At 37.9% G+C, this 24371-nt stretch overlaps 1 long non-coding RNA gene across 4 annotated transcripts in view; it reads left to right on the top strand.

The window, feature by feature from the left end:
* LOC137216746 (uncharacterized) overlaps positions 1-24371 on the top strand; it is a 50628-nt gene that overhangs the window by 11629 nt on the left and 14628 nt on the right. The window contains exon 5 of one of the 4 annotated variants that reach the window (XR_010939841.1): positions 5416-6344. The exons of 2 other annotated variants lie outside the window; for them this stretch is intronic. This is a non-coding gene — a long non-coding RNA (uncharacterized lncRNA). Of the gene's footprint in view, positions 1-5415; positions 6345-24371 lie in introns of those variants that run through there. One more of the 4 variants, XR_010939838.1, reaches the window with a different exon arrangement.

The raw sequence follows: 24371 nt of genomic DNA, 5'->3' as shown, positions 1-24371 counted from the left end.
AGTGGGTCTCTTGTAGACAGCATATATATGGGTCTTGTTTTTGTATCCAGTCAGCCAGTCTGTGTCTTTTGGTTGGAACATTTAATGCATTTATATTTAAGGTAATTATTGATATGTATGTTCCTATTACCATTTTCTTAATTGTTTTGGGTTTGTGGGGTTTTTTTAATTTATTAAATTTATTTTTTTTTGGCTGTGTTGGGTCTTTGTTGCTGTGCATGGTCTTTCTCTAGTTGTGGCGGGGGTTGTCCCTCTTCATTGTGGTGTGCAGCCTTGTCATTGTGTTGGCTTCTCTTGTTGCGGAGCATGGGCTCTAGGCACGCTTGGGCTTCAGTAGTTGTGTTGCATGGGCTCAGTAGTTGTGGCTCGCCGGCTCTAGAGTACAGGCTCAGTAGTTGTGGTGCACGGGCTTAGTCGCTCCACAGCATGTGGGATCTTTCCAGACCAGGGCTCAAACGCGAGTCCCCTGTATTGGCAGGTGGATTCTTAACCACTGCACCACCAGGGAAGCCCCTTGGGTTTGTTTTTATAGGGCTTTTCTTTCTCTTGTGTTTCCTGCCTAGAGAAGTTCCTTTAGTTTTGGTTGTAAAGCTGTTTTGGTGGTGCTGAATTCTCTTAACTTTTGCTTGTCTCTAAAGCTTTTGATTTCTCCATCGAATCAGAATGAGATCCTTGCTGGGTAGAGTAATCTTGGTTGTAGGTTTTTCCCTTTCATCACTTTAAATATGTCCTGCCACTCCCTTCTGGCCTGCCAAGTTTCTGATGAAAGATCAGCTGTTAACCTCATGCGAATTCCAGTGTATGTTATTTGTTGCTTTTCCCTTGCTGCTTTTAATAATTTTTCTTTGTGTTTAATGTTTGCTAGTTTGATTAATATGTGTCTCGGTGTGTTTCTCCTTGGGTTTATCCTGTATGGGACTCCCTGCACTTTCTGGACGTGATTGAGTATTTCCTTTCCCATGTTGGGGAAGTTTTCGACTATATTCTCTTCAAATATTTTCTCAGACCCTTTCTTTTTTCTTCTTCTCCTGGGATGCCTATAATGCTAATGTTGGTGCCCTTAATGTTGTCCCAGAGGTCTCTAGACTGTCGTCCATTCTTTTCATTCTTTTTTCTTTATTCTGCTCTGTGGCAGTTATTTCCACCATTCTATCTTCTAGCTCACTTATCCGTTCTTCTGCCTCGGTTATTCTGATATTGATTCCTTCTAGAGTATTTTTTCATTTATTGTGTTGTTCATTACTGTTTATTTGCTCTTTAGTTCTTCTAGTTCCTTGTTAAACATTTCTTGTATTTATTCTATTTCCGAGATTTTGGATCATCTTTACTATCATTACTCTGAATTCTTTTTCAGATAGATTGCCTATTTCCTCTTCATTTATTTGGTTTTGTGGGTTTTTATCTTGCTCCTTTGTCTGCAAGATATTTCTCTGTCTTCTCTTTTTGCCTAACTTACAGTATTTGAGGTCTCCTTTCCCTAGGCTGAAGAGGTGTAGTTCCTCTTGCTTCTGTTCTCTGCCCCCGGTGGTGGGGTTGACCCAGTGTGTTGTGTAGGCTTCCTGATGGGAGGGCCGGCTGCCTGTGTTCTGGTGGGTGGAGCTAAGTCTTTTCTCTCTGATGAGCAGGGCCCGTATCAGGTGGTGAGTTTTGGGGTGTTTGTGAGCTTAGTATGACTTTAGATAGTCTGTGTGCTGATGGGTGTGTTTGTGTTCCTGTCCCTCTTGCTGTTTGGTGTGAGGTGTCCAGCGCTGGGAGTTGCAGGCAGTTGGGTGGAGCTGGGTCTTGGATTCAGAGAGAGGCCTCCATGAGAGCCCTCAGTGATTAATCTTCCCTGGGGCCAGGAATTCTCTACTGTTCCAGCGTCCTGGACTTGGTGCTCCCACCCCAGATCCTCAGGCCCAACTTCCGGTCGAGGAACCAAGACCCCACAAGTCACTCGTCCTGGCAGTAAAGGGGATTAAAAAAGAATGAGTAACAAAAACCCAGACAAATGGTAAAAAGTAGACTCAAACCAACAGAAACAAGGAAACACACACACACACACACACACACACACACACACACAAGAAACAAAAACAGAACCAAATAAAACAGAAAGCAAGAGAACAACCACAAAAACAAAAGAACCAAAGAACGAAATCACCAATTTAAAAGAAAAGTAAAAAAAAACAAAAAAAAACCAAAAACGAAACCAAAGCAGAGTACCAACTGATATGTGAAGCTAAGAAAAAACAAACTGACAAAAATGATTTTAAAAAATTAAAAAAAGAGAAAGGGGAAACAAGACAGAACAATAGAAAAGCAATGCAGAAATAGAAACATAAAAAATAAAAAATATATATATTAAAGAACGAAAAAAAAGACAAAAAAGCCCCCAGAGAAATGGTAAAAACGAAATCAAACAAACAAAAAGAGAAACAAGGAAACACACACATGCAAAAGAAACAAAAACAGAACCAAATAAGACAAAAAGCGAGAGAACCACCAGACAAACAGAACCCCCAAACAAAATCAAACAACTTGAGTCAGAACTCAGAAAAACACAAAACCTAAAAACAAAACCATAGCAGTGTGCCAATTGAAGAATAAAGCAAGGAAACAGAATAATCTGATAAAACTGATTTTAAAAAAATAAAATAAAATGAAAAGGGAAAAAACACAGAACAACAGAAGAGGAAAGTAGAAATGGAAATATATAAAAAATTAAAATATGTTATAAAACACGAAGATCTCAAAAGACTGAATAAAATTTTTTTTTTAATATGAAAACAGGGACTTCCCTGGTGGCGCAGTGGTTATGAATCTGCCTGCCAATGCAGGCGACATGGGTTAGAGCCCATGACCAGGAAGATCCCACACGCCGCGGAGCAACTAAACCCATGTGCCACAACTAATGAGTCTGCGCTCTAGAGCCTGCGAGCTACAACTACTGAGCCTGTGTGCCACAACTACTAAAGCTCGCACACCTAGAGTATGTGCTTCGTAACAAAAGAAGCCACTGCAATGAGAAACCCACGCACCGCAATGAAGAGTAGCCCCCGCTCGCCGTAACTAGAGAAAGCCCGCATGCAGCAATGAAGACCCAAGGCAGCCAAAAGTAAATAAATAAGTAAACAAATACTAAAACAGCAACAAACAAAAAACAAACAAAAAAGAGTGCTTATATAAATTAAGTATACTTTTTTCAGAAGTATAGAAACTAACTGAAATATTTTTCAAATTCAAGTGATCTAGGTTAATCTTTAGTAAATAAAAAGCTAAATTTGTTGGTTTAATTAAAATAAACACATCAGAGTAATCATTATTAAATATAATGCAGATATACAACTTTCATTTTATCTGGGTATAGTAGTCATAAGTTCAATTTATCTGTTACAGAATTTGTTGGCAAGAAAAATAAATTAAGATTCTTTAAAACGTGGCAACAGGTCCAAAATGGAGTCACTTATGGTAAGCCCCACCAAACCAAGACTTCATTACTGTTTTGGCTTTCCCAGAAATGGAACCTTATACCAGTCAATCAGGAATTGCCTGATCAGCACTTGTTTGGTAATCTGCCTAATAGATCTCTTCTGTCCTCTGAAGAAAAGTAATCTGGCAATAACCAATCTACTTTGTTGCCTATATAACCTCCTTATTCCTACTCTCTTCCATGTATAAGTCATTTTCTACAGCTCTTCAGAGCTACTTTCTATCTACTAGATTGGATACTGCCCAATTCATAAGTCACTGAATAAAGCCAATAAGATCTTTAAAATATATTCAGTTGAATTTTGTTTTTTAACAAGATGATGGTTAGCTGTTTAATGCCTCATGAAATTTTCATGAGTAATCTAACATAATTGTTAAGAATAAGTAAATTAAATAGAGGTAAGTAAAAGTTTACAAATGAACATTTCAATAATAACTATGCTTTATGGTATATCTACTTAAAAATAGTCTCCAAAATCTTTTTGGTAACTTGAAACCTTAAAGTAACTAAATTAAGTTAAATGATGAATATTCATTGAATATCTAGATAATTTCCATATAAGATAATATACTGAAACATTGGTTACTGAACATAGGCTTACCTACTTTTTATTACAGAGGAACCAAAGATATTTGGGTCAATTAGTCAATATATTTTATGGCAAATTAAAAAAATTTACTATGAAGAGGAATATACTTCTAGAAATTATGAAATGTATCTATAAATTTGCTAATCCACAGAATGGTAATGTAACAGGCAGTCCACGATTACTTCTTGGTTTTAACTAGAAATTAAGAATTCTAAGGGTTAAGAATTCTTATCAGTGTATGTAATTAAAACTTTCAAAGTAATAAGGGCAAAAGAAAACAACTGTTTATGAAAAGTGGGTAAGGATATTAGAATGTGTTTTTTGAATAAGGAAAGGTATGAAGGACATGTTTTTTTCCTGAGGGAAAAGGAAAGTAATTTTGTCCTAAAGTAGACTGGCTGGTTGTTCCAGAATGAAAGAGAAGAGAAAATACAGTACAAAACCTGAATGTATAGAAGGTTTGTGGAAAAGGACTCTTGAGAAAATAATTGTATGTGTGGTCAAGCTTGTTAAATTGGAATGAATTTATTTTTGTTTTTAAAGAGTGAGTCTTAATATCAAAATTACATTGGTGTAAAATCAGAATTTGGTTTTCTCTCTGTTAAAAAAAAACATTTTCTTGGACTATTGGTCTTATCTTGATAAGCTGTTGGGAAAGGTTTTTCTTTACCTTTTCGTAGTCTGCCTGGTCAACAAAGATTTTATGTCATGCCAAAATGATTTCCTCTGCTTCTTGTTGTCTTTATCAGGTCTTTGGTTACTTGGGAAAACTGAGTCTTCTCGATATTAAAAGTGTGAAGTTTTCTTCACAACTATGTCACCTTCTGTATTTGCCTTTAAAATCTTCTATTGTCACTTTGGTTAAATAAATAATTAGTTATTTCATAATGATCTATGATCCTATTTAATCAAATGCTCAAACCTTTTGACATTTTTGACAACTTCCCAAAACCAAATTATGAATGGAATCTTTTTAACCTTAAATTAACTTTGAGATTTCCCAGAGGGCTTCCGGAAAATCTCAAAGGTTTTGTCTCTCACCTGGTAAGATGTTAAAATTATTAGGTTTATTGGATATGGTGAAATACATGGGAAGCATTGTCAAATAAGTGATACTAAACCTTCTTAGGTTATATCTGTATGGATATATGTTTTTAATATGTGTTCCAGAAATTGTATGAAAGTCCTAGAAATCTAGTATGTCCTGGTATAATGTTATCAGTCATAATTCTGGTTATTATCTTGCTATGTGTTATGTCACATAAATAACCAAATTTCATAGTCAATTTCATTATAATAAACTCTCATCAGGTATTTAATCATGGGCATTTAAAATGTTTTTTGTCATTTACAGACAGTTGTTGTTTTACTCTGATGCTTTTGCAAAAGTGATTCATCTTCAGAGAGATTCATGGAGAAAACTCTGAAAAGTACTATAGAATACAGGTTTCTGAAAAGTTTAAGGACATACTACTGACTGGGTAAGAATTTCCAGAGCTCTAATGGAAAAACTAGATTCAAGTAGAACAAGAATTAATAACATGGGTTGAATGAACTGATGGGGATGATTATAATTTTTATGACTTTTTATGTGAAACACTGCTGGTTCTTTAATGTTTTTATTTACAAGTTTAAAGAAACCTTTTTCTTTTAAGCTGTCTATGATGTATAGCAATTTGATAAAGTATACCTTTGTAAACAGAATTGAAACATTTCATTTTTCTCCGTATCTGATCCCTCCAGAATTAGGAAATTTGTTGAGTGTTCTTATTTTCATGGCTATTTAGTTATTTGTATAAATTCAGTAAGAATCTGTTTTTAGAATACAATTTGAAACATTGTTTATATTATGGCTTTGACAGAATATCATAATTCAGAATATGCATAGAATATAGACCACACAACTTTAAGGAACTGAGGCTGACTTTATGGAGCCAGTAAAGCCTCTTGGAAAACCAGCCTGTTACCTTGCTTGCTGCGTTCCCAGCAGCTTTCCCAGGTAAGGAAGGAAGGTCTCTTCCTGCAGGCCCGGAAACCTCAAGAAATTGAGGAGACTTCAAGAAGAAAGGAATTAACCCAGATCTATAGGTATTGTAGGCAAAGTTTGATGGCAAGTCTCAGGCTTGGCTTCTTAGCCTCAAGAGGCTTTTAAATGTCCAACTGAGATTCCTTATAAAAAGTTCCAGCAAAGAAAAATTTAAAATAGCCTCTGTGGCCAGTCACTACTCTTGCTACAGTTATGTAAACATCAGGCCAAGTTTAATGAGACTAGACCTGTTTTGCAAACAAATTGGTCTTACTGTGATTATCTTTTTTTTTTTTTTTTAAACATCTTTATTGGAGCATAATTGCTTTACAATGGTATGTTAGTTTCAGCTTCACAACAAAATGAATCAGTTATATATATACATATGTTCCCATATCTCTTCCCGCTTGCATCACCCTCCCTCCCACCCTCCCTATCCCACCCCTCCAGGCGGTCACACAGCACCGAGCTGATCTCCCTGTGCTATGCCGCTGCTTCCCACTAGCTATCTACCTTACGTTTGGTAGTGTATACATGTCCATGCCTCTTTATTGCTTTGTCACCGTTTACCCTTCCCCCTCCCCATAGCCTCAAGTCCATTCTCTAGTAAGTCTGTGTCTTTATTCCTGCCTTACCCCTAGGTTCTTCATGACATTTTTTTTTTCTTAAATTCCATATATATGTGTTAGCATATGGTATTTGTCTCTCTCTTTCTGACTTACTTCACTCTGTATGACAGACACTAGGTCTATCCACCTCATTACAAATAGCTCAATTTCGTCTCTTTTTATGGCTGAGTAATATTCCATTGTATATATGTGCCACATCTTCTTTATCCATTCATCCGATGATGGACACTTAGGTTGTTTCCATCTCTGGGCTATTGTAAATAGAGCTGCAATGAACATTTTGGTACACGACTCTTTTTGAATTATGGTTTTCTCAGGGTATATGCCCAGTAGTGGGATTGCTGGGTCATATGGTAGTTCTATTTGTAGCTTTTTAAGGAACCTCCATACTGTTCTCCACAGTGGCTGTATCAATTTACATTCCCACCAACAGTGTAAGAGGGTTCCCTTTTCTCCACACCCTCTCCAGCATTTATTGTTTCTAGATTTTTTGATGATGGCCATTCTGACTGGTGTGAGATGATATCTCATTGTAGTTTTGATTTGCATTTCTCTAATGATTAGTGATGTTGAGCATTCTTTCATGTGTTTGTTGGCACTCTGTATATCTTCTTTGGAGAAATGTCTATTTAGGTCTTCTGCCCATTTTTGGATTGGGTTGTTTGTTCTTTTGTTATTAAGCTGCATGAGCTGCTTATAAATTTTGGAGATTAATCCTTTGTCAGTTGCTTCATTTGCAAATATTTTCTCCCATTCTGAGGGTTGTCTTTTGGTCTTCTTTATGGTTTCCTTTGCTGCACAAAAGCTTTTAAGTTTCATTAGGTCCCATTTGTTTACTTTTGTTTTTATTTCCATTTCTCTAGGAGGTGGGTCAAAAAGGATCTTGCTGTGATTTATGTCATAGATTGTTCTGCCTACGTTTTCCTGTAAGAGTTTGATAGTTTCTGGCCTTACATTTAGGTCTTTAATCCATTTTGAGCTTATTTTTGTGTATGGTGTTAGGGAGTGATCTAATCTCATACTTTTACATGTAGCTGTCCAGTTTTCCCAGCACCACTTATTGAAGAGGCTGTCCTTTCTCCACTGTACATTTCTGCCTCCTTTGTCAAAGATAAGGTGACCATATGTGCGTGGGTTTATCTCTGGGCTTTCTATCCTGTTCCATTGATCTATATTTCTGTTTTTGTGCCAGTACCATACTGTCTTGATTACTGTAGCTTTGTAGTATAGTCTGAAGTCAGGAACCCTGATTCCTCCAGCTCCATTTTTCGTTCTCAAGATTGCTTTGGCTATTCGGGGTCTTTTGTGTTTCCATACAAATTGTGAGATTTTTTGTTCTAGTTCTGTGAAAAATGCCAGTGGTAGTTTCATAGGGATTGCATTGAATCTGTAGATTGCTTTGGGTAGTAGAGTCATTTTCACAATGTTGATTCTTCCAATCCAAGAACATGGTATATCTCTCCATCTATTTGTATCATTTTTAATTTCTTTCATCAGTGTCTTATAATTTTCTGCATACAGGTCTTTTGTCTCCTTAGGTAGGTTTATTCCTAGGTATTTTATTCTTTTTGTTGCAATGGTAAATGGGAGTGTTTTCTTGATTTCACTTTCAGATTTTTCATCCTTAGTGTATAGGAATGCCAGAGATTTCTGTGCATTAATTTTGTATCCTGCTACTTTACCAAATTCATTGATTAGCTCTAGTAGTTTTCTGGTAGCATCTTTAGGGTTCTGTATGTATAGTATCATGTCATCTGCAAACAGTGACAGCTTTACTTCTTCTTTTCCGATTTGGATTCCTTTTATTTCCTTTTCTTCTCTGATTGCTGTGGCTAAAACTTCCAAAACTATGTTGAATAAGAGTGGTGAGAGTGGGCAACCTTGTCTTCTTCCTGATCTTAGTGGAAATGCTTTCAGTTTTTCACCATTGAGGACGATGTTGGCTGTGGGTTTGTCATATATGGCCTTTATTATGTTGAGGAAAGTTCCCTCTATGCCTACTTTCTGCAGGGTTTTTATCATAAATGGGTGTTGAATTTTGTCAAAAGCTTTCTCTGCATCTATTGAGATGATCATATGGTTTTTCTCCTTCAATTTGTTAATATGGTGTATCACGTTGATTGATTTGCGTATATTGAAGAATCCTTGCATTCCTGGAATAAACCCCACTTGATCATGGTGTATGATCCGTTTAATGTGCTGTTGGATTCTGTTTGCTAGTATTTTGTTGAGGATCTTTGCATCTATGTTCATCAGTGATATTGGCCTGTAGTTTTCTTTCTTTGTGACATCCTTGTCTGGTTTTGGTATCAGGGTGATGGTGGCCTCATAGAATGAGTTGGGGAGTGTTCCTCCCTCTGCTATATTTTGGAAGAGTCTGAGAAGGATAGGTGATAGCTCTTCTCTAAATGTTTGATAGAATTCGCCTGTGAAGCCATCTGGTCCTGGGCTTTTGCTTGTTGGAAGATTTTTAATCACAGTTTCAATTTCAGTGCTTGTGATTGGTCTGTTCATATTTTCTATTTCTTCCTGATTCAGTCTTGGCAGGTTGTGCCTTTCTAAGAATTTGTCCATTTCTTCCAGGTTGTCCATTTTATTGGCATAGAGTTGCTTGTAGTAATCTCTCATGATCTTTTGTATTTCTGCAGTGTCAGTCGTTACTTCTCCTTTTTCATTTCTAATTCTATTGATTTGAGTCTTCTCCCTTTTTTTCTTGATGAGTCTGGCTAATGGTTTATCAATTTTGTTTATCCTTTCAAAGAACCAGCTTTTAGTTTTATTGATCTTTGCTATCGTTTCCTTCATTTCTTTTTCATTTATTTCTGATCTGATTTTTATGATTTCTTTCCTCCTGCTAACTTTGGGGTTTTTTTGTTCTTCTTTCTCTAATTGCTTTAGGTGCAAGGTTAGGTTGTTTATTCGAGATGTTTCCTGTTTCTTAAGGTAAGATTGTATTGCTATAAACTTCCCTCTTAGAACTGCTTTTGCTGCATCCCATAGATTTTGAGTCGTCGTGTCTCCATTGTCATTTGTTTCTAGGTATTTTTTGATTTCCCCTTTGATTTCCTCAGTGATCACTTGGTTATTAAGTAGTGTATTGTTTAGCCTCCATGTGTTTGTATTTTTTACAGATCTTCTCCTGTGATTGATATCGAGTCTCATAGCGTTGTGGTCGGAAAAGATACTTGATACAATTTCAATTTTCTTAAATTTACCAAGGCTTGATTTGTGACCCAAGATATGATCTATCCTGGAGAATGTTCCATGAGCACTTGAGAAAAATGTGTATTCTGTTGTTTTTGGATGGAATGTCCTATAAATATCAATTAAGTCCATCTCGTTTAATGTATCATTTAAAGCTTGTGTTTCCTTATTTATTTTCATTTTGGATGATCTGTCCATTGGTGAAAGTGGGGTGTTAAAGTCCCCTACTATGAATGTGTTACTGTCGATTTCCCCTTTTATGGTTGTCAGTATTTGCCTTATGTATTGAGGTGCACCTATGTTGGGTGCATAAATATTTACAATTGTTATTTCTTCCTCTTGGATCGATCCCTTGATCATTATGTAGTGTCCTTCTTTGTCTCTTCTAATAGTCTTTGTTTTAAAGTCTATTTTGTCTGATATGAGAATTGCTACTCCAGCTTTCTTTTGGTTTCCATTTGCATGAAATACCTTTTTCCATCCCCTTACTTTCAGTCTGTATGTGTCTCTAGGTCTGAAGTGGGTCTCTTGTAGACAGCAAATATATGGGTCTTGTTTTTGTATCCATTCAGCCAATCTGTGTCTTTTGGTGGGAGCATTTAGTCCATTTACATTTAAGGTAATTATCGATATGTGTGTTCCCATTCCCATTTTCTTAATTGTTTTGGGTTTGTTATTGTAGGTCTTTTCCTTCTTTTGTGTTTCTTGCCTAGAGAAGTTCCTTTAGCAGTTGTTGTAGAGCTGGTTTGGTGGTGCTGAACTCTCTCAGCTTTTGCTTGTCTCTAAAGGTTTTAATTTCTCCATCAAATCTGAATGAGATCCTTGCTGGGTAGAGTAATCTTGGTTGCAGGTTTTTCTCCTTCAACACTTTCAATATGTCCTGCCACTCCCTTCTGGCTTGCAGAGTTTCTGCTGAAAGATCAGCTGTTAACCTTATGGGGATTCCCTTGTGTGTTATTTGTTGTTTTTCCCTTGCTGCTTTTAATATGTTTTCTTTGTATTTAATTTTTGACAGTTTGATTAATATGTGTCTTGGCGTATTTCTCCTTGTATTTATCCTGTATGGGACTCTCTGTGCTTCCTGGACTTGATTAACTATTTCCTTTCCCATATTAGGGAAGTTTTCAACTATAATCTCTTCAAATATTTTCTCAGTCCCTTTCTTTTTCTCTTCTTCTTCTGGAACCCCTATAATTCGAATGTTGGTGCGTTTAATGTTGTCCCAGAGGTCTCTGAGACTGTCCTCAGTTCTTTTCATTCTTTTTTCTTTATTCTGCTCTGCAGTAGTTATTTCCACTATTTTATCTTCCAGGTCACTTATCCGTTCTTCTGCCTCAGTTATTCTGCTATTGATCCCATCTAGAGTACTTTTAATTTCATTTATTGTGTTGTTCATCGTTGCTTGTTTCATCTTTAGTTCTTCTAGGTCCTTGTTAACTGATTCTTGCATTTTGTCCATTCTATTGTCCATTCTATCTCCAAGATTTCGGATCAACCTTACTATCATTATTCTGAATTCTTTTTCAGGTAGACTGCCTATTTCCTCTTCATTTGTTAGGTCTGATGGGTTTTTATCTTGCTCCTTCATCTGCGGTGTGTTTTTCTGTCTTTTCATTTTGCTTATCTTACTGTGTTTGGGGTCTCCTTTTTTGCAGGCTGAAGGTTCGTAGTTCCCGTTGTTTTTGGTGTCTGTCCCCAGTGGCTAAGGTTGGTTCAGTGGGTTGTGTAGGCTTCCTGGTGGAGGGTACTAGTGCCTGTGTTCTGGTGGATGAGGCTAGATCTTGTCTTTCTGGTGGGCAGGTCCACGTCTGGTGGTGTGTTTTGGGGTGTCTGTAGACTTATTATGATTTTGGGCCGCCTCTCTGCTAATGGGTGGGGTTGTGTTCCTGTCTTGCTAGTTGTTTGGCATAGGATGTCCAGCACTGTAGCTTGCTGGTCGTTGAGCGAAGCTGGGTGCTGGCGTTGAGATGGAGATCTCTCGGAAATTTTTGCTGTTTGATATTATGTGCGGCTGGGAGGTCTCTTGTGGATCAGTGTCCTGAAGTTGGCTCTCCCACCTCAGAGGCACAGCACTGACTCCTGGCTGCAGCACCAAGAGCCTTTCATCCACAGGGCTCCTTAATTTGGGATGATTGGTTGTCTATTCAGGTATTCCACAGATGCAGGGTATATCAAGTTGATTGTGGAGCTTTAATCCGCTGCTTCTGAGGCTGCTGGGAGAGATTTCCCTTTCTCTTCTTTGTTCTCACAGCTCCCAGGGGCTCAGCTTTGGATTTAGCCCCCCCTGTGCGTGTAGGTCGCCGGAGGGCGTCTGTTCTTTGCTCAGACAGGACGGGGTTAAAGGAGCCGCTGATTCGGAGGCTCTGGCTCACTCAGGCCCGGGGGTAGGGAGGGGCACGGAGTGTGGGGCGGGCCTGCGGCGGCAGAGGCCTGCGAGACGTTGCAGCCTGAGGCGCGCCTGTGCGTTCTCCCGGGGGAGTTGTCCCTGGATCCCGGGACCCTGGCAGTGGCGGGCTGCACAGGCTCCCCGGAAGGGCGTGTGGCTAGTGACCTGTGTTCGCACACAGGCCTCCCGGTGGCGGCAGCAGCGGCCCTAGCGTCTCATGTCTGTCTCTGGGCTCCGCACTTTTAGCCGCGGCTCGCGCCCGTCCCTGGAGCTCTCTCAAGCAGCGTTCTTAATCCCCTCTCCTCGTGCACCAGGAAACAAAGAGGGACGTAAAAGTCTCTTGCCTCTTCGGCAGTTCCAGACTTCTCCCCGGACTCTCTCCCGGCCAGCCGCGGTGCACTAACGCCCTGCAGGCTGTGTTCACGCCGCCAACCTCAGTCCTCTCCCGGCGCTCCGACAAAAGCCGGAGCCTCAGCTCCCAGTCCCGCCCGCCCCGGCGGGCGAGCAGACAAGTCTCTCGGCTGGCGAGTTCCGGTCGGCCCGATCCTCTGCGCTGGAATCTGTCCGCTTTTCCCTCCGTACCCCTGTTGCTGTGCTCTCCTCCGCGGCTCCCAAGCTCCCCCACTCCGCCTCCCGAAGTCTCCACCCGCGAAGGGGCTTCCTAGTGTGTGGACACTTTTCCTCCTTCACAGCTCTCTCCCGCTGGTGCAGGACCCGTCCCTATCCTTTTGTCTCTGTTTAGTTTTTTCTTTTGCCCTACCCAGGTACGTGGGGGGTTTCTTGCCTTTTGGGAGGTCTGAGGTCTTCTGCCAGCGTTCAGTAGATGCTCTGTAGGAGTTGTTCCACGCGTAGATGTATTTCTGGTGTATCTGTGGGGAGGAACGTGATCTCCGCTGTGATTATCTTTAATAGAAGTGAGAGAGTGGTTGTAGAGAGAAGAAGATGTTTAGTAAAAAAGTGTAAGACATCCTTGTGGATATCAGGTTCTATTCATGTTCATTATCTTTGAGGTTTTGTTATCTACCTGTAAATTGGACTGGATCCTGAATTCTTCCAGTTTCCTCAGATACTGGCTACAACTCTCCAAACTAACACTTCCAATTTTCTCCCACCCTTCTGACCTGAAATCAATAAGAACAAAGACTTCCTTTCAACCTCCTTGAAAGGGATCATACCATGTTCCCCTCACTATCCAGATAGCAGCCAAACTGCAGGCACTCGAATCTTGACCCAAGATTCAAGAGTCAAGTTTCAGGAATCACTTCCAGACTCTTGAAACTGCATAAGGGCTGGAGATCTAAACTTAAAGTTGACTAGGGAGGTTCCTCAGCATCTTGAGGCATCTAGAGGTGGACAGCTCTCCCAAGATCACAGATCAAGATCCTCATCTCCAATATGAAACTCTTATTCCTCTTGCCTTTTTGGTACTTGCTTTTTCTCTCTGTTAATGCATGGGAAGACAATGCCTCTTAACTCTGGCAACTATTGCTGAATACAAGAAAAAGGCCATAGTTATACAACAGAGTCCCTAGACTTTTCTTGCTAAGATGGCTTTAGATAAGAGATTTCCTTTAGATTACTTATTGGCTGAACAAGGAGCAGTCTGTGCCATAACAAATACCTATTGTGGTACCTGGATAAACACCTCTGGTATTGTAGCCAATACAAGGAATTAACAAACAAGACACTTAGCTAAAACAAGTTGATGCCTTTCCAGGTACATTCTTTGATTTATTTGATGCCAATTGGTTTGGTTCATGGGGGCCCTAGCTAAAGAGTATACATTACTCTCTTGGTATTATCCTCCTGATAGTCATCATTGTAGTCTCCCTGGTGCTCTGTGTTCTCTCAAAGGTCTTAAATGCATGTTCACAGCCATCAGATGGTCTCACTGTGCTTGAAGAAACAGGAACAAGATGAACAATGAGATAAATAGCAAAAGTAATTCTTCTGTGGACCTGATATCATAATCTACAAGTTTTCATGGTGAGACAGGAACAATTTTGGTGGTGACTGAGAGTGCCACTCATACCAAAAGGTGGAATTGTTTAAGTAATTAAACAAGGGGGCCATTAGAGGTGGCCCTAATGCCATGGTGGCCCATGTAAGCAAACCAAAATCTAAGCCTGTAAATGCCTCAAGGTTACAAAATCAAAAACCAAGGACAACCAACCACAAACAGCCAAGTGAGCTTTAAGCTGTTGCCAGCCAAATAATTTCTTTTCCTTGTTTCCGTACCTTTCCTAAGTGACCCATTCTCCTGGCTCCTGTCAGTGGAGCATTCCTATTCACTTCCCATTTGGTGCTCAATTAGAATGAATCTTTGTTCAATTAAATTTGTAAAAATTTTAATATGCCTCAGTTTATCTTTTAACAGAACTCAAGAAAAGAAGAATAGTCTATTATCTTTTCCCAGATATTTACCATCCTGTTCCTTTTCCTCTGCAAGTATAGTCATACTTCTGTCTAAAAATAAAATTTCATCTTTCTTATAGTGTTATACCCTGCCTTTCTTCACTAGCAACACAAATTGAATGTCATTCAATGTCAATAAACATCCATTTGCATCATAATTTCAGTGCTTACAAGAATACTAATGGCCCATAAAAACATGAAAGTATTAAAATTAGCCAACATTTGTTTTGGGTCAAGTAACATTTATTCTCAGAATTGCAGTGTGACATTTTTCATCCTTATTTTACAGATGAAGATAGTAAAGAACTGGGAGGTTAAGTATTTTGCCTAAGCTAGCATACTTAGAAAGTGACACATCATGGATTTGGACCCAAATAGCATGGCTCCAGAGCCCATGAATATTTAGGGTGCTAGAACTTGAGGCACAGAAGCACACAGATTAACTATCAAGTTTCAGCCACATAAACCCAAACTGAGACACACTTACACATACAAATGCATTATCAAAAATTGTACTCAGCTTCTTTCCTCCATAAATGGGTATTCCTTGAATATATTTCCAAAACACTAAAATCTCAAGTAACTTATTTATCTGTAAAAAGTATTTTCTATTTTCAAATTTTTCTCTTAATAAATTTTCCTGTTTACAATTCTTCAAACAATACAGAAATGTATATTTATAATATGAAATTACCCTGACTCTCCCTTCTGCTTGATACCTGTCCTTTGACCCAAAGTTGCCCACTCTCAATAGATTGGTGCATTTTCTCCAGATGTGTTTGTCTGTAGGTGAAATATTATCGTAATCAGAGATACACAAAAATATTTATTCATACATGTTTTCTTTTTCAGTATAGAATCCCATTATTCATATTCTGCAACTTGCCTTTTTTTCATTGAAAATAACAGCTCTTTATGTTTTCATGTATTTTGTTAGCTAATGTGTCTTCAAATGGTACTTGGTATATATATTGTTCTTTACATGAATACTCCATTTATATTTGTACTATCCATTGCTGTGAAGGGTAGCAGAACATGCCACCCAAAATATGCTTCTGTGGTGTAAGGAGTATTTTGAGCTGATTATTTTAAGAAACAGCAGACACAAGAAAATCTCTAAAAACAGAGTAGAAGTTACCCTTTTGTAAGGAACATTTACATTTATAACGGAAATCTCCACTAGTAAGTGTCTCCCTCTCTGTTCTTCCCTCTGAAGGAGGACTTGAAATCACATGAAACACTTGTCAATGGAGAAGGCACCAACTTTAATCGGCATAACAAACCTTACCCTTGTTAACCTTGCTTTTCTTGGTAACCTCGAATAACTGGCCTCTCCTCCCACCCCCAACATCTTTCTTTGCCTTTGGCTGAAGACTGTTTTTAAGGTGGTGGCATGGGCCATCTCAAGGAGTTATTCAGTTTCCCTGGGAATCTCCCACGTGTACATGAAGTATACATATTAACAAACTTATTTGTTTTTCTCTTGTTAATGTCTTTTATTACAGGGGGTCTCAGCCAAGAGCTCGAACGGTAAAGGGAAAATTATTTTTCCTCTCCTACCATTTTGGCAACCATGAAGGGCTCCACTGGGGCACCTCACTTGCTCTGGAGTCTACAGATGGGATCCTGAAAAACTGGCAGAAGCTGGCTAAGGGTAAGAATTCTTACCAAAGTCAGCTCTCCTGGATCTCTGTCTGTAGTGTCCAGTCAAGAGGGGAAGGTTAAAATCTTACAGTGTCTCTTCATTTCCAAATTCCAATTGGCAGAAGAAAGACATTTGTAAGATTTAATTCTTTGAATTGTGACTGGTGAATTTGGTTTTAGGTACCCGTTGGCTATTGATCCTTTTCCTCCCAGGGACAGCTATCACTTTCCTGTTTGTCTTGTATGTTCTGAGAACTTGGCTTGGCTTTCTGCCTGCCCAGGGCACATAGGTTGTCATTTCTTGTGTGTGCAGGTGTCTCGAACGTCAGGATGTAGGCCCCAAGAATATAGTCAGAAAGAAATGTGGGTTGCACCCCATTTGCAGCTAGTGTCCTACTGACTGTTGCCTACTCTTAGGGGGCATATCGATAATTACCTTGAATGTAAATGGATTAAATGCTCCAACCAAAAGAAACAGACTGGCTGAATGGATACAGATACGAGACTCATATATATGTTGTTTACAAGAGACCCACTTCAGACCTAGGGACACATACAGACTGAAAGTGAGGGGATGGAAAAAATATATACCATGCAAATGGAGATCAAAAGAACGCTGGAGTAGCAATACTCATATCAGATAAAATAGACTTTAAAATAAAGACTGTTACAAGAGATAAGGAAGGACACTATGTAATCAAGGGATCGATCCAAGAAGAAGACATAACAATTGTAAATATTTATGCACCCAACATAGGAGCACCTTGATACATAAGGCAAATGCTAACAGCCATAAAAGAAGAAATCGACCATAACACAATAATAGTAGGGGACTTTAACACCCCACTTACACCAACGGACAGATCATCCAGACAGAAAATAAATAAGGAAACACAAGCTTTAAATGACACAGTAGACCAGATAGATTTAATTGATATTTATAGGACATTCCACCCACAATCAGCAGAATACATTTTCTTCTCAAGTGCACACGGAACATTCTCCAGGATAGATCACATCTTGGGTCACAGATCAAGCCTCGGAAAATTTAAGAAAATTGAAATCATGTCAAGCATCTTTTCTGACCACAATGCTATGAGAGTAGAAATCAATTACAGGAAAAAATATATATAAAAAACACAAACACATGGAGGCTAAACAATATGCTACTAAATAAGAGATCACTGAAGAAATCAAAGAGGAAATTAAAAACATACATAGAAACAAATGACAAAGAAAAAGAAGGAACATTTAAACAATAATTATCCTAGGCCTTTGATAATAGGCAAATATGCACCAAAACTCATTTTTAGAGAAAATTTACATCTTTTCTCAGTGCCTTTGACATGTTGACTTTCAACTCTGTCTTCTCTAGGACCTGAGAGCATCTCTTTTAAATGCAGAGTTCAGGGAGGTGATTCTTGTCAGAAATTAAAGAAATAAAAAAGGAGCTATTTGGAAACTAGACAAATGAAAAAATCTTAAAAGTCTTCTCTACAAATAGTGGTAAAAAGCTTTAGCCATCTGAGCAGATAACCTTAACTTTTCCATCTGCCAGAAACACAGTTTGAATCCAAGTGTTCTATTATAAATTAGTGAGTTTTAAACTATTGTACCTATATCATTGCTAAATTTTAAAATGAAAGCTATATCTTTATTTGTCTGTATGTCTATGTGTATGTTAGAGATGTGTGATACTGCTCTACCTCCAAATGGTAAAAGATTTGTAAAAGATCTCTATTTGATTGGCTTAAAGTAAAATAAGTACTTATATAAATTAAGTATCGCTAAACTCTCAGAAATAAAATAGAAACTAACACAAATGTTTTTCAAGTTCACATGATCTGAGATAATCTAAAGTAAATAAAAACTAGTTTGTTTGTTGGATTAATTAAGACAGACATGTCTTCAGAGGTATCAACATTAAATATAATGCACATACAACTTTTGTTCTACCTAGATGTATGAGTCATAAGTTCATGTTATGTCTTACAATATTTGCCAGCAAGAAAAATAACAAGATTATGGCTAGCTGCTTAATATCTTGTTAAAATTTCATGAGTGATCTCAACATAATTGTTAAGAGCAAGTGAATTAAGTAAATGTACATAAGATAAAAGTGTATAAAAGAACTTTCAAACAGTAATTATTTTTTTAAAAAATATTTATTTAATTTATTTTGGCTGTGTCAGGTCTTAGTTGTGGCACGTGGGATCTTTCATTGTGGCACGCAGGCTCTTCATTGCAGCACGCAAGCTTCTCTCTAGTTGTGGTGTGTTGACTCCAGAGCACGTGGGCTCAGTAGTTGGGGTGCGCAGACTCTCTAGTTGTGGTGCATGGGCTCCAGAGTGCGTGGGCTCTGTACTTGTGGAGTAATTATGTTTTATAATGTCTCCTTAAAAATAGTTTCCCAAATTAGTAACTTTTAGTAACTTACAACCTTAGAATTTCGCTGAGTTAAATTATGGATATTCTTGTAATATCTAGATCATTTCAAAATAATACACTGAAACATTAATGGCTAAACATACGTCTAGGTTTACCTACTTTTGTCCCCTTATTAAAAAGGAACAAAAGATATTTGGTCTTGTTAGCAAAAATGTCTTGTGCCACATTGAAAGTTTGTACTATGAGGAAGCACATGCTTTTAAAAATTATCAAATGTATTCATAAATTTGCCAATCTACAAACTGTTGGTATGGAACAGACAGTTCACAATTGCTTACTTCCTAGTTTTCACTAGAGCTTACGGTTTGTAAGCATTAAGAATTCTAATTAATACATATAATTAAAACTGCTAAAATTACTATGGGAAATTATTTCATCTCTGTATGTAAGAAAAGTAGGATGTTTGGGGATAAGAAAAGGTGTGAGGTATGGAGATGCATTTTTGGTAAAGGAAAAGGTAATTTTGTCCTACAGTAGAATGACTTGTTGTTTCAGAATGAGAAAGAGGAGAATACAGGACACACTAAATGGATATAGAAAGTAGAGGAGAGAGAAAGAGAAATTTACTTTGTATGATCGAGCTGGCTAAAATTGAATGAATTTATTATAAAGGTTTAATTTTTTATTTTATTTTTTTGGATTTTTTTTTAACTTTTTATTTTATATTGGTGTATAGCTCATTAACAATGTTGTGATAGTTTCAGGTGCACAGCAAAGCGACTTGGCCATACATATACATGTATCCATTCTCCCCGAAACTCCCCTCCCATTCAGGCTGCCACATAACATTGAACAGAGTTCCCTGTGCTATACAGTACACCCTTGTTGGTGATCCATTTTAAATATAGCAGTGTGTACATGTCAATCCCAAACTCCCTAACTATCCCTTCCCTCCATCCTTCCCTCCTGGTAACCATAAGTCTGTTCTGTAAGTCTGTGATCTGTTTCTGTTTTGGAAATAAGTTCGTTTGTATCATTTCTTTTTAGATTCCCCATATAAGCGATATCATGCAATATTTCTCTTTCCTGTCTGACTTACTTCACTCAGTATGACAGTCTCTAGGTCCATCCATGTTGCTGCAAATGGCATTATTTCATTCCTTTTTACGGCTGGGTAATATTCCATTGTATATCTGTACCACAACTTCTCTATCCATTCCTGTGTCGATGAACATTTAGGTTGCTTCCATGTCTTGGCTATTGTAAACAGTGCTGCAATGAACATTGTGGTGTGTGCATCCTTTTGGACCATGTTTTTCTCTGGATGAATACCGAGGGGTAGGATTGCAAGATCATATGGTAGCTCTATTTTTAGTTCTTTAAGGAACTTCCATACTGTTCTCCATAGTGGCTGTACCAATTTACATTCCCACCAACAGTGTAGGAGGGTTCCTTTCTCTCCACACCCTCTCCAGCATTTATTGTTTGTAGACTTTTTGGTGATGGCCATTCTGACTGGTGTGAGGTGATATCTCATCGTAGTTTTGATTTGCATTTCTCTAATAATTAGCGACGTTGAACATCTTTTCCTGTGTTTGTTGGCAATCTGTATGTCTTCTTTGAAGAAATGTCTATTTAGGTGCTCTGCCCATTTTTGATTGGGTTGTTTGTTTTGACGATATTAAGCCACATGAGCTATTTGTATATTTTGGAGACTAATCCCTTGTCAATCATATCATTTGCAAACATTTTCTCCCAATCTGTGGGTTGTCTTTCGTTTTATTTATGGTTTCCTTTGCTGTGCAAAAGCTTTTGAGTTTAATTAGGTCCCATTTGTTTATTTTTCTTTTTATTTCCATTACTCTGGGAGACGGATTGAAAAAGATATTGCTGCAATTTATGTCAGTGTGTTCTGCCTATGTTTTCCTCTAGGAGTTGTCCCGTCTCATATTTAAGTCTTTAATCCATTTTGACCTTATTTTTGTGTATGGTGTTAAAGAATGATATAATTTTATTTTTCTTACATGTAGCTGTTCAGTTTTTCCAGCAACATTTGTTGAAGAGACTGTCTTTCCACCATCGTATAGTCTTGCCTCCACTGTCATAGATTAATTGATCATAGGCGCATGGGTTTATTTCTGGGCTTTCTATCCTGTTCCATTGATCTATATTTCTATTTTCATGCCAGTACCATACTGTTTTGATGACTGTAACTTTGTAGTATAGTCTGAAGTCAGGGAGCCTGATTCCTCCAGCTCCATTTTTCTTTCTCAAGATTGCTTTGGCTATTCAGGCTCTTTTGTGTCTCCATACAAATTTTAAGATATTTTGTTCTGGTTCTGTGAAAAAATGCCATTGGTAATTTGATAAGAATTGCATTGAATCTGTAGATTGCCTTGGGTAGTGTAGTCATTTTGACAATATTGATTCTTCAAATCCAGGAACATCGTATATCCTTCCATCTGTTTGTCTCTTCTTCGATTTTTCCATCAGCATCTTATAGTTTTTGGAGTACAGGTCTTTTGTCTCCTTAGGTAGGTTTATTCCTAGGTATTTTATTCTTTTTGATGTGATGGTAAATGGGATTGTTTCTTGAATTTCACATTCTGATCTTTCATTGTTAGTGTATAGAAATGCCACAGTTTTCTGTGTATTAATTTTGTAGCCTGCAACTTTACCAGATTCACTGATGAGCTCTAGTAGTTTTCTGGTAGCATCTTTAGGATTTTCTATACATAGTATCATCTGCAAACTGTGACAGTTTTACTTCTTTTCCAACTTGGATTCCATTTATTTCTTTTTCTTCTCTGATTGCCATAGCTAGGACTTCCAAAAACTATGTTGAATAAAAGTTGTGAGAGTGGACATCCTTGTCTTGTTCCTGATTGAAGTGGAAATGCTTTCAGCTATTCACTATTGAGTATGATGTTAGCTGTAGGTTTGTCATATGAGGCCTTTATTGTGTTGAGCTATGTTCCCTCTGTGCCAACTTTCTGGAGAGTTTTTATCATAAATGGGCGCTGAATTTTGTCCAAAGCTTTTTCTGCATCTATTGAAATGATCATGTGGTTTTTATTCTTCAATTTGTTGATGTGGTGTATCACACTGATTGATTTGTTGATATTGAAAAATCGATGCATCCCTGGGATAAATCCCACTTGATCATGTTGTATGAACCATTTAAGGTATTGTTGGATTCGAATTGCTAGTATTGTGTTGAGGATTTTTGCATCTATGTTCATCAGTGATATTGGCCAGTAATTTTCTTTTTTTGTGGTATCTCTGTCTGGTTTTGGTATCAGGGTTATGGTGGCCTCACTTGAATGAGTTTGGGAGTGTTCCTTCCTCTGCAATTTTTTGGAACAGCTTGAGAAGGATAGGTGTTAGCTCTTCTCTAAATGTTTGATAGAATTCGCCTGTGAAGCCATGTGGTCCTGGGCTTTTGTTTGTTGGAAGATTTTTAATCACAGTCTCAATTTCAGTGCTTGTGATTGGTCTGTTCATATTTTCTATTTGTTCCTGGTTCAGTCTTGGGAGACTGGACCTTACTAAGAATTTGTGCATTTCTTCCAGGTTGTCCATTTTATTGGCATAGAGTTGCTTGTAGTAATGTCTCATGATCCTTCATATTTCTGTCATGTCAGTTGTAACTTCTCCTTTTTCATTTCTAATATTATTGATTTGAGTCCTCTCCCTTTTTTTCTCGATTAGTCTGTCTAAAGGTTTATCAATTCTGTTTATCTTTTCAAGGAACCAGCCTTTAGTTTCATTGATCTTTGCTGTTGTCTTCTTTGTCTCTATTTCATTTATTTCTGATCTGATCTTTATGATTTCTTTCCTTCTACTAACTTTAGGTTTTCTTTGTTCTTTCTCTAGTTGCTTTTGGTGTAAGGTTAGGTTGTTTATCTGAGATTTTTCTTGTTTCCTGAGGTAAGATTGTATTGCTATAAACTTTCCTCTGAGAATGGCCTTTGCTGAATCCCATAGGTTTTGGATCATTGTGTTTTCATTTTCATTTGTCTCTAGGTATTTTTTTTTATTTTCTCTTTGATTTCTTCAGTGAACCATTGCTTGTTTAGTGGCATATTGTTTAGCCTCCATGTGTTTGTGTTTTCTATAGTTTTTTTCTTGTAGTTTATTCCTAATCTCATAGCATTGTGGCTGGAAAAGATGCTTGATATATTTTCAATTTTCTTAAATATACTAAAGCTTGCTTTGTGGCCCAGCATGTCATCAGTCCTGGAGAATATTCCACGTGCACTTGAGAAGAATGTGTATTCTGCTGCTTTTGGATGAAATGCTCTATGAATATCAATTAAGTCCATGTGGTCTAATGTGTCATTTAAGAACTGTATTTCCTTATTGATTTTCTGTCCGGATGATCTGTCCATTGATGAAAGTGGGGTATTAAAGTCCCCCACTCTTACTGTGTTACTGTCAATTTCTCCCTTTATTGCTGTTAATATTCCCCTTAAATATTGAGGTGCTCCTATGTTGGATGCATATATATTTACAATTGTTATATTTTCTTCTTGAATTGATCTCTTGATCATTATGTAGTGTCCTTCTTTGTCTCTTATAACAGTCTTTATTTTAAAGTCTACTTTTTTCTGATACGAGTATTGCGACTCCAGCTTTCTTTTGATTTCCATTTGCATGGCATACCTTCTTCCATCCCGTCACTTTCAGTCTGTATGTGTCCCTAGGTCTGAGGTGGGTCTCTTGTAGACAGCATATATACGGGTCTTGTTTTTGTATCCATTAAGCCAGTCTGGGTCTTTTGGTTGGTGCATTTAGTCCATCTATATTTAAGGTAATTATCAATATGTGTGTTCTATTGCCATTTTCTTAATTGTTTCGGGTTTGTTTTTGTAGGTCTTTTTTCTTCCCTTCCTCTTTGGTCTCTTCCCTTGTGATTTGCTGACCATCTTTAGTGTTGTGTTTGGGTTACTTTTTCTTTTTTGTGTGTGTATCTATTGTAGTTTTTGGGTTTGCTGTTCGCATGAAGTTTTTTTTTTTTTTAACATCTTTATTGGGGTATAATTGCTTTACAATGGTGTGTTAGTTTCTGCTTTATAACAAAGTGAATCAGTTATACATATACATATGTTCCCATATGTCTTCCCTCTTGCGTCTCCCTCCCTCCCACCCTCCCTATCCCACCCCTCCAGGCTGTCACAAAGCACCAAGCCAATATCCCTGTGCCATGCGGCTGCTTCCAACTAGCTATCTACCTTACTACGTTTGTTAGTGTGTATATGTCCATGACTCTCTCTCGCCCTGTCACAGCTCACCCTTCCCCCTCCCCATAACCTCAAGTCCGTTCTCTAGGAGGTCTGCGTCTTTATTCCTGGCTTACCCCTAGGTTCTTCATGACATTTTTTTTCTTAAATTCCATATATATGTGTTAGCATACGGTATTTGTCTTTTTCTTTCTGACTTACTTCACTCTGTATGACAGACTCTAGGTCTATCCACCTCATTACAAATAGCTCAATTTCGTTTCTTTTTATGGCTGAGTAATATTCCATTGTATATATGTGCCACATCTTCTTTATCCATTCATCCGATGATGGGCACTTAGGTTGTTTCCATCTCCGGGCTATTGTAAATAGAGC

The sequence above is a fragment of the Pseudorca crassidens genome, chromosome X, assembly GCF_039906515.1.
Source record: "Pseudorca crassidens isolate mPseCra1 chromosome X, mPseCra1.hap1, whole genome shotgun sequence".
NCBI lineage: Eukaryota > Metazoa > Chordata > Mammalia > Artiodactyla > Delphinidae > Pseudorca > Pseudorca crassidens.
Note: the sequence above shows the minus strand (reverse complement) of the source record. Positions and strands in the feature narration are given on the sequence as shown.